Here is a 17,717-nt window from a genome sequence, read left to right on the forward strand (position 1 = left end):
ATTACATCCCTTACGTCAATGATACCAAAGAGATATTAAATGAATGGAATTGGGATATATTGGGATATAGATATAATATAATGAAATAGATCCGCTTAGAGATTCACTATGAAATGAGTCATGGAACAGAGCCACTACGAAGAAGTTCGGGAGTTACGAAGGAAGCTTCGGACTCATATTATTCGTGGGTTGAGAACGGTAGTTGAACTTTATGGGATCGAATCACCCGTTGTTCCTCAATAGCTCAGTGGTAGATTGGTCGGCTGTTAACTGATTGGTCGTAGGTTTGAATCCTACCTGGGGAGATTTGATTCATTTTTTTATTCAAAAATGAAGAATTGAATGAAAGGTCTCGTTTTGACCGTTAGGAGTAGGTAACCCGTTCCCTGTCTTTGTTTCTATTGCATTCTATCTCATCGTATCACATTCTGTTCTGCGATATTTGAGAATCACCATCAATACCTGTCGTAAATCCGGGATAATCCCTTGTAAAAAGCCCGAGGGCTATTTCCAATTAGCCCATGAAGAATTCTCAGATGATGTACTAGGAGTGCATCAAAGATGCAGTCATCAATTCTCCCGATCGGCCACAATTATCTCCAGCAAACAATAATGAGGAACGCATTTTTGCTATGCTACTGATACTTGTACTTGTTCTGTTATGCTGCCCAAGTCTGGCTGAGGAAGAGTTACGGGGGGGAAAACATAAATATGCAGATTCGTACCAGGCGTACTATACTATATGTAATTCTATGAACATTCATGATAAATAAAAAGTAAGGCCATTCCATTTCGACAAAAGACCCATACCCAAGTTCCATAGTTTTGCATCCGCTATCGCGATCATGATTTTGCTACCCCATAGGTAAAGGAAAGGTCCTTCCCTTTTGGGTTGGTTGTGGGCAAGGAGGGATTCGAACCCCGACATCGTGGTTCGTAGCCACGTGCTCTAATCCTCTGAGCTACAAGCCCCACCCCGTCTTCACCGGATCTGTTCCTAGGAGTACCCTCAAAAAGGAACCTTTCCAATCCTCAGCCATTTCTTTCGGGTTAAGATAAGAAGATGTGAAATTCGGGTTAGTGGCTGACCGGCGATTACTAGCAATTCCGGCTTCATGGAGGCAAGTTGCAGCCTGCAATCCGAACTGAGGACGGGTTTTTGGGGTTAGCTCACCCTCGCGGGATCGCGACCCTTTCGAGCTTCGGATCAATGTCCCCAAAAGCAAGGAGTACGCCCGTGTGTTCCGATGAGAAGACCGAAAAAACCAAATTCAGCTCCACGTAAGATAGCCAAAGTACGGTTGAGCAATCGACATGATATATTTTCTCACATTCCAGGCGAAGGTCATAATTTGTACAGTCCGTCCCGTCTCATCTTTCTTTGTTTATCGCCAGCCTGTCTCCACATGAGACCCTCTTTCTATTGATGACTAAAAAAAAAGGGCACTCTCTTTAATTTTATGTTTTCTGTTTTCTTTAATTTGACTTTGACTTTCATCAGTATATTTTTTGGCTGCACTCCACTACGCTCGGGTTAGAAATGAGTGAGAGAACACCAAGATCACTACATCACAAGTGATTTCCTAGGTACGGGTCGAGCCCGTCGATTACGTGTGAGCGCTAATGTAAGTATTCCATTCAATACTATAGACGTTGTCGTTGGTTCGATGAGGGTCAGAAGGTCACCTTCACCATCTCCGATTGCCCACCCTAGAGCTCAAATCTCGGTGAATAACCACGAGTCGGGGCCTACATGTACTCTCACCTAGGATTTTCACATCCACGTAGTTACATCCCCTTAGGGAATTAGCCATCGGGCGACATCACTGACCACATTTGTCATCATCTGGGTATCCGAGTATCATCTTGGTACTAATCGGACGACGTCGTTGCCAACATCCCACGTCAAATTAGTATCACAGTAGGCTGTGGTCACTTATAGCACGTCTCCGTACCTGCATCATAGCATCTGCATTTTATTCTTTTGGAACACCCATCTAGGATTCCCCGAGGAACTAGCCATGGTCGTTGAGATGCGATCTGGTAGACGGATCCAACCCAAAGGTTCAACCTCCCCGCGATGAGTAGAATCATCGCCGAAGGAGAGAGGCAGCCCTATGCGCCTCTCGAAGCCACGTCCTCAGACGACCAAAGGCGGTGCATCACAGCCTCCTTTGTAGCCTCGACGGACCGCACCCGCTAATAGGGGTGTTGCTAGATCATCCGGTTCACCTGCCCATACCCGCACCTGCCGTGCGCGCACACGATCCCACCATAGTTCCTCACAATCACTAGGCGCCTTGTCACCAAATGACCATGAGGATAGAGCGATGATGAGTCGTCACCCAAATGGGTCGAACCCTATGGACGAGCCCGCGCCCCCAAATCCCTTCACACATGCCCAAGGGAGACTGCACTAGTAGCATCAACCATGGGAGGTATTGTCTGAAGAGCGAGGAGCGTATCTTCGCACCTTGACGGCCGTCGCCGAACGCATGGAGCAGTTGCTCACACGCGCCGCAGTACCTACGGTACCTGTCATTGCACCTGTGCCCATGGCTCTAGAGTGAGCCTATGACCCGCCTTGGGTTGTGTGATACCTATAGTGTCCAAGGAGTTCCTATGCCGATGACGAGTACCTTGACAATGAGAGATGGCAAGACAAGAAGCTTCCTGATCGAAACCCCGCACGCGATCCACAGGATGTCTGTGTCTGGGATAGACTATACCCATGAGCCGATTACGACTGTGGGTACGAAGTGGACCATTATCCGGCTAAGATGACTACGTCTGGTCTTTCCACCAACGATACGATGAACCCGATGAGGTTCCTCGTTACCCACCATGTGCGATGCCAGACAGTCGTGCCCCGTACGATGGTCAACGCCAACGTTGGGATTACCACGACTGCTACACGACCCCACCTCAACAACACGCTGGCCCGCGTTATGGAGGCTACCTGGGGCCCAAGCGGCGCCTAGGCAACTACGAGCGCCGATAAGAGGAGCATCGCGCTAGGATCCAGAAGAGCGTATGAGCCGACGTGATGTAACACAACTATCAGGACCATTCAGATCATGTTACACAAAAACAATAGATCGGTCACAAAACACTAAATGGCGATGTGAAATGACACATAAAGTTTAAGAAATAACGAGCAAGTACGACGGTCATTAGATGATCTGTGACATAGTTTGTTGGATCACACCCGACGGGTTATGACACGAACAGGCTCCCAATGACCCAGTTATCTGATCGAGGCCGACGATGTAGTGGTCATTCATTGTCCGTCAGCATCCGTAAGATCAACGAAATCGAGTAGATCTGATACTATCAAGAAACTCTCTAACACAAATATGGTGGCTAAGCCTACGACACGTAGACATTCTCTCATAGGCAAAGGAGGAGTTGTATATCAGCACTAAAAGATGTAATTAATGTTGTGAATTAGAGAGGGGATATAGGATGGAACTTGTGCCTTGATCTGGAGTGAAGAGATGAAGTGAAGGTCACCACGAGCTGGAATAGAAATCAAAGGTGGAGACAATCTCGATCATCAAATTTGTACTGATTGTGTGATACTTTAGGGTTTCATTTGATCGAACTGTAAATGGGACCGGAGGTGATGCGCCATTGAACAACGCCCATAGATGCGCCCGTAATGGAGTCAGGGTGCTGACAGGAATCAACTTCCATGTAACCACATAGGAAGTTTGACCGCCAAGCAAATAGCAGAGGACTATTTAGGCTGAGTCCGAATCCTTTGGGAATAGAAGATGAAAGAGTCCTGCATGTCTGAATCAGTGTTTGATATGAGCCCCGTTTGTCGGGGTTGATCAAGGATAGTCGTGCAGGTAGATTAGTAAGCACGTAGGTGGGCAGCCACAAATGCAGTCGTTGGCGTGAATTGAAAAGGATCCCACCAACTTCACGCGCTATATTAACGATGAAAGAAGACAGGGCAATGGCTCTGCGAACGACTGAAATTGTCTAGGTAGCCGCTAGAGATGTTTTTAATCCACGGAAAATACTCGGAGAATCCAGCGTCAGGCACCTTGATGGTGCGTAACTTGGCTGAAAGGGCGCGGTAGAATCGTGTGGTGGCTGAAATGGGGGCAACACGATTATTGAGAGTTGTCACTGTCGGCAAGATTGTGGCCTTGCAAATCCAAGGATTACCGTGCTGGATCGCGATTCAAACCACGTGATCCGTGATAAGCATTTTCCTGGGGCGAGCGGTGTAGCGGCAATCAGCCCGCGGGACTCGCAGGTTGACGGCACTCACCGGCAATCAATTACTGAAGGAGCGGAGGAGCATCGAGATGATCAATACTCAACGCAGAGTACTTCTCTTGGAGATGTTTCCAGGAGCATAAGGGGATTGAGTTGAAGCCTCAACTGCCAGAATTCACACGATCGAGAACAGACGAAGCCCATATTCTGTTGTCTTCTTCATGATCGAAGATGAAAATCCTGAAGAAGAAAACAACACAGACCCTTTCTTCTCTTCAACACAACATAGTAACTGGCATAAATCAAAACAAGATTTGGAATTGTCAAAAGATCAAGCCTCTTTGAATTTATTATAGAAGAGCAGATCACCAAGGTCATTTCCGTCAAGGAATAAGGAACAATCTCCACAAATGCGCACTATCTTTTTCTTCTTCTTTTAATACTCTTATTCTTCTTTCAGAAGCAAATGACGATGAACAAAGAAATAATAGCGAAATGAACAACACAGATCTGAATTTTCAACCAGACAACAAGCCTGTCCTCCACATTCACCCTCCCCCTTTTCATATAGTAGAAAAGGGGTGACAGTTATGGGTCCACGGTGGGCCTCTCTTAAGGGGAAGCATATTGGGCTTCCCCTTAAGAAGATCCTTTAGGGAGAAAAAAGAAGTTCATCTACGCCCCCCCCCCTAGGTGCAGATCAACAATGAAAAGCATAGACACAAACGTCTATGGGGGAGGCCCGTACACTCGCAGCTGAGAGCCTTTCTATAGTCAAGGATGACCATGAAAGGTAAAATGATAAAACGAAGAGACGACGAGCCCATACACAAGGAATAGGCTGTCACAAACATAAAAGAACTCGACGCATAACAAGTCAAAACGACTATGACTTTTCAAACTTCGTCGTGGAAGTGGGGTTCTTCACGTTTGCTTGGGCTCTGCAAAGGGGTTGATGACGCGTCTAGATGTGCTTGCTCGGATGGTCCTCCATCACGACGTCACCGTCTTCGAAGGGTCCAGGAAGCCGAAGGAGTTCATCGACTGGGAGTTGAGCATGAACTCCTATTTTTTATGGTAGCACATGGACGACGACTTGTGCGTCGAATATGCAGAGATGAGACTTGGGAAACAGGCCAGGATCTTCTTGGAGAATGAGCGGATCGTAGTAGAGTGACAAGGAAGGCCCATCATATCATGGATGGAGATGGTCAGAAGCTGAGGAGCAAGTACCTGCCACGACAATACCAGATGACATTATTCCTCACGTGGCTCGACCTTTGACAAGGTCGAAAGTCCATGACGGAATACATCGAGTCCTTTGAGGAGTGCCGGATGCGATGCTGATTCATGGAGGATCCACGGATCTTCATCGGCTTATTTGCTCACGAGCTTCGATTGAGCCTACGTAGCGAGGTGCTTAATTGCAACCCCGCCAAGGTCGACAAAGCCTACCACATAGTGGAGCACATGGAGCATCCGAGAGAGGAGGCCGTCGCTCGCCCTACCCCAGCTACCCTCGAGCTACACCCACTCCAACCTAGACATACGCGTTCTGTTCGGATGGTGCGAATTGGCGCAAATTGTGCGAATTGTTCGGATTTACGAACAGAACACAACTGAAAAAAAAACAGAATTTGCACACGGGGCTGTGCGGTTCGCTTTGTTCGAATGGTGCGAATTAATTCAAGGGGTTTTTTTAAGGGAAAAAAAACCTGTTACCCTTTGTTCGACAGTTCGAGTGTGTTTCTTCAGAGGTTTTTTCAGTCTCCCTCCCCCGCTCTTGAATCCCGTCTCCTCTCTACAACGGTGGTTTCACGCATTTCTCCCCGCCTCCTCATGTGGACTCCTTCACGTCTTCCTCCTGCGGATTTGGCAGCTCTATACTGTATCAGATGAATCAGAGGACGGTCAAAGTGAGGGCAACTCGATCTGGGCGTTCTTCTCCAATTACTCTTCAGTCTTCACCTGCTCAATCCTGCAAGTAAGCAAATGCCACGTGATTTCTCTCTTAGACCAGGGGTTTTGCGATTCTGGTTCTCCATTATGAATTCTATTGCAAGCAGACTACATTTTCAGAGTGCTCCGCAAAGAGTATTTGTTTGATTAGGGATTCAGTTAATTCAAATCTCCTGGTTAAATATTGTTTGATTGGTTGATTAAATTTCTGACACTGTTTGCACCGAAATTTTACTCTCTTGTAATGCAGATTGATAGTTTCAACGGCTCTGGTGTTATTTCGTTTTATTTTGTTTTATTTAGGAATCAGAATTCATTTTTTCCAGAGTTTTCCACCTGAGCATTCCTGAACTGTTTCTTAAACAACAATTGAATCTCTGGAAACAAGCTCTCTTGCAGCCAAAATGACTTTTTCTCCTTCATAAAAGTGTATTTTCATTCTCCATTTCTATCTTTTTGTCTGTTTCTCTTGGTCCCTCTCTCCTACGATTGTTTTGTTACTATTGTTTTCTCTCTCTCTCTAAGTATCTATCTCTTTCTGTTCCTCTTGCTCGCTCTCTCTATATCAGTCTTCCACCATTCTTTCAGTCTCTGTTGCCCTCTCTCTATGTGTCTCTATCCCTTGTTCTATTTCTCTTGCGCTCTCTACCTATCTGTGCCTCTGTTTCTCTTGTTCTGTCTCTCTGTAATTCTTTAGTCTTTATGTTTCTCTACCTCTCTCTCTCTCTCCCTCTCTCTAAGTCTCTTTCTCTTTCTGTTCCTCTTGCTCGCTCTCTCTATATCAGTCTTCCACCATTCTTTCAGTCTCTCTTGCCCTCTCTCTATGTGTCTCTATCCCTTGTTCTATTTCTCTTGCGCTCTCTACCTATCTCTGCCTCTGTTTCTCTTGTTCTGTCTCTCTGTAATTCTTTAGTCTTTATGTTTCTCTACCTCTCTCTCTCTCTCCCTCTCTCTAAGTCTCTTTCTCTTTCTATTCCTCTTATTCGCTCTCTCTATATCAGTCTTCCACCATTCTTTCAGTCTCTCTTGCCCTCTCTGTATGTGTCTCTATCCCTTGTTCTATTTCTCTTGCACTCTCTACCTATCTGTGCCTCTATTTCTCTTTCTCTTGTTTTTCGTCTCTCTTTATGTTCCTCATCTCTCTTTCTGTCTAAGGGAGGGCTCTCTATCAGTCTCCCTCTCTCTGTCTGTTTCTGATGCTACCGCTCTCTGTCTCTCTATCTGCCTTTTTCTCTTTCTATCTGTCTTTTCCCGTCTTGTTTCCCTCTCTCTTTTCCTTTCTCTCTCTCTCTTTCTCTGTTGTCCATTCGCTCTTCTTCTCATCCAAGTTATCTTTTCACCTCTTTCTATCATTCTCTGTTTTTCTCCTTCTCTATCTGAAATCCTGTCTTTTCCAAAATCTTTGATCTTTCTCTTCATGTTGCCCTCTTACTTATCCACTATTTACAAACCTACTGTCACATAATTTTGTCAGTACGTCTCGTAATCTCCGACTCACTCCTGCTCTGAAAATCTACATGGTTGTAACTATGTGATTATCTATGGGTGTCGTATGAACTATTTTCATTGGTCGTTCTGATTGACTTCTGTTTTCCATGAGCAGGAACTCATACATTGTGATCTGAATACTTTTCTGCCATCTGACACGAAGTGCCACACGGTGTTCGCTGTACTCTCCGTAAGGGTCAGAGCATTCAGCTATTTATTTAACCAGTCCTGGATTTGCATTCGTCTTTTCAAAAGGTGCATACTTATGTCTTCAGCTCTAGTTTTTATTTTTGATTCTTTCATTTGATTTACGACTCGTATTTCACCTTGTTGGTCAACATAAATTTCATGTTTTCCTATTTATAAAACTCTTTGAACATCATGAGTGCACATCAAACAATGTCCAGACTGGGCTTGGTATTCCATGAAATTTCTTGAGTAATCCTAGTTCTTAATAATACCGTAGGATGCCTAGGGAACCTCAGTCTATCGCGTCCGGTTCACATGGAAGCTCCCCATCGTCAGAGGGGAGTGTTGGCCTCGGGGGGAAGAAGAGGAGGAAAAATGAATGCGCTGCCAGGATACACTTCACCGAGGTGGCGCCAAAGGTGTTCACATGCAACCTCTGTGCGACCCGTAATAGGGGTCGTGTAGTGACTGTAGAACAAAATAAATACAGTTGCAGTACGATTCTTTGGCGTCATTTGAAAAATGTCCACCGTAAAGAGTATAATGAGCTGAAGAGTCAAGAATGCAACTCTTCCAACTGAGTGGACACGGAATGGAAAATGTGTGAATGTGTACTGGCGATACGACAGTTGGAGGGATCCCACACTAGCGAGTGCTTGAGCGAGATTGTACTAGAAGTTTTGGCAGAATTTAAGCTGTCGGAGAAGCTCTGCGCTATTACGACAGACAATGCTTCAAATAATGCAACAATGATGGCGATATTGGAACGAGAGTTGCGGCCATTGAATGCCCGTTTCACTGCAAAGAGGCATGTTCGGTGCATTGCGCATGTCATCAACTTGGTTATGCAGGCCGGATTGAAGGCTCTCAATGTCGTCGAAGATGACCCCGAGCCAAGTTTCATCGACGAAGTAGACCTCACAGCCCTAGATGCTCCGATCGATGCAAAGGAAAATGATTTTCAAGCAATTTCCTTGGGGGATGTGGTTCGACGCCTAAGAGAGGTGGTGATTGCTGTACGAGGATCGACGAGGCAAGAGGCGAAGTATTTCGCATACTGCAGACAGCTAAATATGTCGAATGTAAGGAGGATCCCCATAGACTGCCCTACTAGATGGTCTTCCACTTATAAGATGCTATGCGGGTGCATAGAAAAAAAGATGGTTGTTGATATGATGTTGTCCACCGCCCTTCGAAAACAACCCTTACTCGATTCAGAATGGGAGCTAGTACAAAAATTTGTCGACCTACTCAAACTACTCCAGCTTGGTACCTCTGTTGCTATCCAGAGCAAGGCACCGACGTCAAATGAGGCTATTGTCATTATTAAGGGATTGATGAGGCATCTAGAGAAAATTAGTGTGGGTGTATCAAACTCATCCATGCTTACAGTTGGTCATGCTATCTCCCCTAGGCAAAGGAGTGCTTTATCTAACGTCTGTTCTGCTATGCGAGCTAAGCTCGACAAATATGTGTCTGTGCTAACACGAAATGAGGCTTTCACTATCGCCTCTTTAGTTGATCCGTAAATGAAGCTTCGCCTCATTGATCCTCAAGCTAAAAATGAGGTTCTATCTACTGTCCGCAACATCATGGCGGCGCATTCAGCATCTCGGAACCCTGGGAATCGGCGCACCGAACCAAGTGCTCTATCAATAGCGCGTGAGTTCATACAACTAGAGCTTGAAGAAATACTAGATCCATCTGAGCTACCACAACGAGTTGATCCGAATACGGAGCTCAATGTATACGCAACGGCGCCCCCAGCATTTGGTACAGAGGTGTTACATTGGTGGAAGACGACAGGTAGCTTATAATTTGCATTGTTTATACACTTTTGTATCTTCTAATTCATGCATTGAACTTCTGACTAATTGTACTCCCAAAACAGGTCACATATCTTACCCTGCGTTATTACTAGTGGTGAGGGAGTTCCTAGCAGTTCAAGCAACGAGTGCCGCGTGTGAGCGACTATTTTCAGAGGGTCGCCGAGTAATCAACTACCGACGATCGAGGCTCATGGCAGAGAGCGTTGAGGTGTTAATGATGCTGAAGTCATGGTACAGCAATGATGACCTGAGAGCAGATGAGGACGACGACTGTGATGAAGACGACGGACCATTTAACATACGTCTCAATGCAACGATGGGTAATACTCTGTCCTAGTTTGCGATGAAAAATTATGAGCGTACGATGTCAATGTAATTCTTTCTGGCATGCAGATTAGCGCTCCACACAATGTTGCCTAAAATGACGGAAGAATCCGGTGGTTTGAATGCAAGATTCATCTGGTTTTTTCTTCTCTCTATCTTTCTATGGTTTTACCTTCATCTCTAAGTCTCACTTCTGTATATCTCTTAGATTAGTTGACTCTCGCTTTTCCTTGATTTAAACTCTCCACTTTTCTCTCATTCAGTTACTCCGTCTTCAAATCTCCCTTTCTTTACATGTGCAGAACAGGAGGGCTCGTTATCAGCCTGAGGGCATTACTCAGGAGTCAACCATCATCAGAAGATTATACTTGGCCAAAAAGTGGAAAGCAAGTTCTGCAGCTCACAATACCTAGTCAGAAATCTGACTAGAATTCTAAAGGCTTAGGTCTGCAGAGGGAATTTTGAAGACTTGTAGACAGTTATTTTCTTTAAACGATGAGTCGTACTCCTCAAAATAGGCAAGGTGTATCCCAGTTAATTTGAAGACAGTTATTGCTCTTGTCTAATTTTCTCTCATTTCCTTACTTTTCTCTCCAGTTTTCTCCATCTTTCCCTCTCCCTAAGTATCTCCTTCTCCCTTTCTAGCATTCATTGAGCTTCTCTTTTCCTATCTCCTATTCTTTCCATCCTTCTAATTCTCTGATTTTGTCTCTATCTCTTATTCCCCCTTTCTATCTATCAAAATCTTCATTTCCCTGTCTTTAATCCCCCCTTTATATTCATCTCTCTAACGATCTATCGCTTCCCTTCTAAAATTCACTGTCCCACACTCTCACCATCGCTCTCGTTCCCTCTGTCTTCCTCTCCTTTATTCACCTCACTCCCTCCCTCTTCTTCTCTCTTTCACTTTCTCTCCCTCTCCCTTTCATGACAAAACTAGGGACACATATTTGTTAAAAAAAATGGCATATTCAATTTTTACCGTATGAAAAGTTAACAAAATTTATATTATTATTGTTGAAATACCCAACTATCTTTTTATTGAAACCTAATTTATCTACCCTCTAACCAAGTCCTAGAAAATATGGAAGTACACCCTGTTTCATGCATGTCGTTTAACGAAATTAATTCTTATAATACTATTAGAATAATTAACTCCTTCCCCTTTAGAATGAATGAATTCAGTTACGTTAATAATTGAAATGAAATCACAATTTTTTTCAGTACAGTCTTCTCTTCTTATTAAATTGCAAAATGAATTCATTAAATCATTCCAATTTTTTTCCCTTTAATCTAAGTTACAACAGTAGCGTAAATGCCATTATCACTAGATTTAATTACTGTTAGATTTATTCTGACACTACTTTACATATTACGGTGTTTCAGGACTAGCAATCGTAAATTAAGATAACGTCAACCTGAACATATTTTACATAATTCGTGCATTTTATGCAATTTGGAAACACTTATGTTCTTTCTGTGCGAATTTTGTTCGCTTGTTCGCATTTGTTCGTTTGTTCGAATTTTTTCGTTTGTTTGGATTTGTTCGTTTGTTCTAATTTTGTTCGGATGCGCGAATTTGTTCGGATGTGCACTTTATGTTCAGTTGTGCGAATTTGTTCGGATGTGCGAATTTTGTTTGGTTGTGCAAATTTTGTTCGGTTGTGCAAATTTTGTTCGTTTGTTCGAATTTTTTGAACATTTGATTGAATTTTCGCACATAAAACGAACAGCACACCGGACACACCCCTATGCGGTTCGTTTGTGCGAATTTTCTGTTCGTTTAAAGTGAACAGAACATAACACCCATGTCTACTCCAACCTCGTCGTCTGTGACCACACAAACCTCACAAATCACCAGAAGGCAAGGGAACTCCCCAAGCACTTTGGTGGGCTCTGTCCCACCAGTCAAGGTCATCACTACTAACACCACGACCATGTAGCACGCCCCGTAGTCAGTGTCCATTTTTGACCCTCTTGATCGATACGGGAGAAGCGAAGAAAGACCATATAGGAGAGATGGAGCCGCTACATGGCAATGACTACCGTGTAGACAAGGAGTTTGCGAACAAGTACAAATCACCCGACACCCGTGTTGGGTATATTCAGATCATGAACACTTGTCTAACCTCAACATCTGCTCTATGCCATACTGGCCGATGACTCGCCATCATAGCGGTTGACTGCCCCAGCACTAGTGGGATACCAGTCCCCCATGGACAGATGTCCCAGGTTAACCCTACGCCTATCTGTTAGGCCCCTAACTAGGCGGCATTCCCTACCTAGAGGCCTGCGTGCTTATTGGGAGGGCGTGTCCGTTGTATTTCGGCTCACGACATTTTTAAGGACTGAGTCATAATGGGTAGCGATGCCCAAATACCTGATCTATTAGGCTATTGCCACTGTCGGTCGTGATTCACGGCAGACTACGCACGTGCCCGTCCACGCCCAAGGCGAGACAGATCAGGTACGGTCCGCTGGTGCTGGGCACGCAGGCTGATCGATGTGTGTGCGGGCGCGCCAAGCACCGCGCGCCAAAGCTAAGCACCACACACGGGCGCCAACGCTACGTGCCAGCGCCGAGTGCTGCACGCGGGAGTGGGAAGTGCTGCGCGCGGGTGCGGGACGCGCAGGCTGGGCGGCATGCCGCGGGTGCAGCGCGTGGAGTTGTGCGGGGTGTCGCGCAGCGGCGCGCGGGCAGCGCTCACATTGCGTGTGCGGGGCGCGCGGTGGGGAGACATCCCGCTAGGAGACTAAGGCATGTGGCGCACAAAGAGCGCCGAGACGGCACAATGGGCGCGCAGCACCCAGCTCGGGGGCGTCAAATGCGACGGCATCGCGTAGGCTATGTGCTAGAGTGTTGAGACGGGTTGCGGTGGCATGTGTGATCGTCAAGGCAGAGGTGGTGTGTGTGATCGCCGGGCCCACGAGCACCTGGCGCCTAGCCCGACGCACTTGTGTAATGGCAGAGCGAGTGCGCGCGCGCGGAGCGGCGGCCTTGAGGCGGTGTGGCGACATTACCTCGGTTCAAAGCGCCTCGTCTCGTTCCTTGTAACACCCCTCGTCTTCCCCCATTTAATCCTGATATACTCTTTAAGATATCAATGCAATGACCCTATTCACTACGGTGCCTAGCACCAACATCTCCTCTAACCCCTTCCAAGCGATCTTAAGCAATTGCACAAGCTTCCGCTGCAAGAGATCCAGGCTGCTTAGTGTTATGCTCCAAGCATTGAGGCCGGCACACTCTCCCATAGAGGACAAACCCGATGGCTGATACGGCTCTCCGACCTGCGATATTCTACATCTATGTCAAGATCAATGACAAGGTGTGTAAGTTGATCGTGGATAGCGGAAGGTGTATCAACGCCATCTCCGACAGGATTGGCAGCCATACCTCATCCGACTCCCCATGACGTGTCGTGGCTTGACGCTTTGTCATTGTTGGTGAAGCGTCAATGCCACGTTCAATTAAAAATGAAGACGTACGATGAGACCATCCTTTGTGACGTCCTTCCTATGAAAGTAGGAAGTATCATCATAGGTCATCCATGGATTTATAACCATGATGTCACCATGGCTGCTTGAACAGTTCTGGCATAAGTGAAGTTTGCTCAGACCCTTCGCTTGTTTCTACTAAGTAGGTATTTTTCATAAAAACCCCAAATTTTAAGCATATCTAACATCCAAATGACCATTTGTGTGTGGGCCTCTAGGCCCACGTAGTAGTCTAGTTAATGACTCTAGTGACCTAATAACCTTTGTTGAACTTCCAAATTAATGAATAATATCATCATATAAGTTAATTAATCTTGAATCAATTTAACCCAATTGATAAGTGGAGTCTCCAACCATTGAAGTGCTAAGCTACACCTCGTGCTCTAGAATATATCAAGGCATGGGTATAGACTCACTCATGCAACTTGTTTGTCATCAGTTATCATGTACATATAGTACCACCTGAGCTTGAAACTCCTAGGAGGACTTAGGGTATGGTCAACTGTCCAACCCCTAATTGGTCATCCTAGTTAGATCTGATGCGTTTGGAAATGATCGAAAAACTCTATTTCGATATTTCACCACATTTCCAAGGACTCCATTGCATCATCTTCATTGAGCTGTCTCCTCTTATACCGAGGGCAGATGATCCCATCTTGACCACTCAATCATCTTTGTGAACTTCTTGATGCACTCAATGATTAAATGATTATGGCTGTTTAGAATTCCATGATTAAATTGTCGTAGCTTATAGTCAAAGTACAACTGTTCGTACACAATGGTTTTGATCACTTCGGTCTAAGGACAACTTACACAACCTTAACGTGAATCAACTTTATTGACTGTTTGGTGTAATATCATTCAGTGAATAAGATAGATTAATTTAGTGAACTCTTTCCACAAAGAAGCCCATACTATCTATAATAAGTATTTCCACACTAGTAACTACTGAACACAAGCTTAAAGACTGGTGATCTTTGTATTATGATCTCACCATACTTTACTATGTTTTATCATGCATTTACAGAATAGTAGTTTATAGTTTCACTCATATAGTGAGTATTGCTAGTTTAGTAGACATTAATACGGAGAAACTAATGATAGATAGTAGATGCTCTTTAGTGGAAAGACTTTACCTAATTGATCTGTATGAATACCAGAATGGTATTACGCCATACTTTTAATCACACTAATGTACATCACGGCTGTGTAAGTGATCCTTTGACTTGAGCCACCAAAGATGTATGGCTAAAAGGTCCTAATCATGGAACTCTAAACGATATAAGATGGGGTGCAAAAATAAGTTCACAAAGACAAATGAGTGGTATAAGATGAAACATATCAAGGAAGACAACGCGATGAAGCCCTTGGTCAAGGAAGAGTTCCTGGTGATTTATGAGCGCAACACCACTAATTCAAATGATCTATTATGGTTTGACAGTTGAGCATACCCCAAGTCATCCTAGGAGTGTCAATCACATGAAGAACTATTACTATTCTATGTACACACAAAAAAAGAGCAGATAAGTTCCATGAGTAAGTCGACACACACTCCTCTGTACCATTTAGAGCACGAGTTGTTGCTTGGCACCCCACGGGCCGGAGACTTAACCTAATGATTAGGTTAAATTAATCTGACACTAATATATATATATATAATGGTATAGATAATTACTTTGTAAGGCCAAATATGGGGCCAATAGAGTCATTGCCTCGATTGATGCATGGAATTAGGGGGTGTAATGCAAAATAGTCTTTTGGACGTGCAAAGTTATACTCAAGTACCCAGTGAATATAAACTACCCACTTAGTATAAATGGGGTAAGACCATAATGAAATTCACCCAACCTAGAGTTATTCCGGGATGTTTTCCTTTTCTTCCGTTACCCCGTTAGTTCCACTTTATTCTCAATGCGATAAGAACGACATAACATTAATTATCAAGGGTAAACAAAGCTCGTCAAGGTGAAGGAGGAGATCCAACGTTTCCATAGGGATATAAGTTGCACACATGGACAACTCGACATGACTCACTCGAGGAATCACAGATGCAATGCATACCCAAGTTATTCGAATCAATGTTTTTGTCGATGCTGTTTTTGAGTTTACTTCAATTCTATTGCGGCGTATCTTTCTAATTTTTCAACCATATCAAGGCCCTAGAGCCCAACAATAATATGAGCCTAAGGAATCTCTTAGTTGGCCTTATGTTTCCCTAAATAAGTACTTACATTGATAGTTCCATCAAAACTGAAAGTTTCCCACATATAGTGAAGGTTGCTCTTCTCTTGAATTCATTTACTACAAATAAGATTTTGCCATATACTCTAGATTATCTCGAAATGTGAACCAAGCATGATTTATTTTATGCTCACGTGTACCGGTGACAATAATATGGATAACTAGCCTATGATGAAGATGAAGGTTACTAGATTTGAAAACACGATAAAAAGGTTTCCAAATTTTTGGGAACATGCATAAATTAAATCATTGATTCGCGTAAGCTTTTCTAAATTGACACCTCCCACCTAAAAATTTTTTCGTCCTCGATAAATGTATCAATCTCATGAAAAATATGGGAATCATCATAATCTAGAGCTTGTAGACTAATGTACAATGTCTTTGATAAAGCAGGATTAAATTCAGTTATTGAGCATTATTATGCTGGTGTATTCTATTCTCCTTAAATTTGTGTTTTGAATTATTATCTTTTATTTTTCTTTGAAAAAAAAAAATACAAAAAACATAAATACAACAGTAAACCATTGTCCTCAATACCATGCATGGGCTGAATTCACGTGAACTTGGAATCCGGTGATCTATTCCAGAGGGGATTTCTCTTCGCTGATATATTGTTTTAGTCGATGAATGTTATTCTTGAGTATTTTTTAATCATTGAATTCATATCAATACAACTCTACTGTGAAATGATTCTAGGACCACATATGGACCAATGAACCCATCTAGAATGTAATTTTCCTATAAAGATCTAAGGAAGAGAGTTATAAAGCAACAATTTAACATTGATCATAATTTTTTTCCACTATGACACTTGTCATGAAACAATATATTTATTGCTTAATAAATATCTTTGAAGTGATATGCCTGTTGTGTGGTAGGGATATGGTTTAGTGCTTGAAATCAGATTCAATGCAGCAAAAGCTAAAGATCAATTAAAAATTGATATCTAACAACACATTACAAATATATTAGGTTGCGGGAATCTTTTTACAACCTCTACATGCTTCCTGTGATAGCTTCTTCAAGCCGTTTAGTTGCCCTGCCTCAAGAAATATCCATACAACTAGAAGGTTGGTGGAACTCATCTCCTTGTTGACAAAGTATTATTAAACAAGATTACAAATCTTCTTACGAGCAAGGAATACATCTAGAATGAGTAGAGACACTAGCGAAAGAAGAAATGGGATGGGCAGTGATCGAGAATGAGAAAAAGTCCCCAGATCTGGCTACCAGATTCACCTAAAGTGGGCCTCCCCCCTTTTTTTAAAGTTATTAAGAATGTTTATAGAAATACTTAATATTATATTATATCTTCCCGCATCTGCTAGTCTTGTGAATGTGACCCCTAATCCCATATATCAATCCAGTAAAAAAATTTATTGGCCAAAAACATTTAATCATTACCCTAAAAAATACTTACATCAAACTCATAGATTAAGTGATCAAGGATCAATTTAACCCAATCAACAGGTTTGGTTTCTAGCCCTGTGGGGTCCTATGATACACCTCATGCTCTAGAAGATATAGAATATTATTTGAAAACTATATTTTGTTCATTATTCTAACAATTAATCATATCAACCTGTAGATTAATTGGTCAATGATTAATTTACCTCAATTGATAGGTTTGGGTTCTAGCGTATGGGGTCCTAGGCTACATGTCATGCACTAGAAGATATTGAATTGTATTTAAGCACTTTAAAAAATTGATTCACCACTCTGACAATTAACTGTATAAACCTAGAAATGAATTGATGAATGATTAATTTAACTCAATTGATAGGTTTGGGTTCGAGCCTATGGGGTCCCAGGCTGCACCTCATGGTTTAGCAGATATAGAATAGTCTTTAGACTCTCTTATGGAACATATTTTGTTATCGGTTATCCCAGATGTATACTCATTTGTCTGGCTGAGACTCTGGTATGGCTTCGGATATTGTTAGTCATCAAACCCTG

The 17,717-nt window shown here is 43.3% G+C and overlaps 1 non-coding gene across 1 annotated transcript; it reads left to right on the top strand.

The window, feature by feature from the left end:
* Positions 1-233: 233 nt before the first annotated feature.
* TRNAN-GUU (transfer RNA asparagine (anticodon GUU)) lies at positions 234-305 on the top strand. Its single transcript has one exon. It is a non-coding gene; the product is annotated as a tRNA-Asn (tRNA).
* Positions 306-17,717: the final 17,412 nt, after the last annotated feature.

Source organism: Wolffia australiana, chromosome 10 (genome assembly GCF_029677425.1).
Source record: "Wolffia australiana isolate 7733 chromosome 10, ASM2967742v1".
NCBI lineage: Eukaryota > Viridiplantae > Streptophyta > Magnoliopsida > Alismatales > Araceae > Wolffia > Wolffia australiana.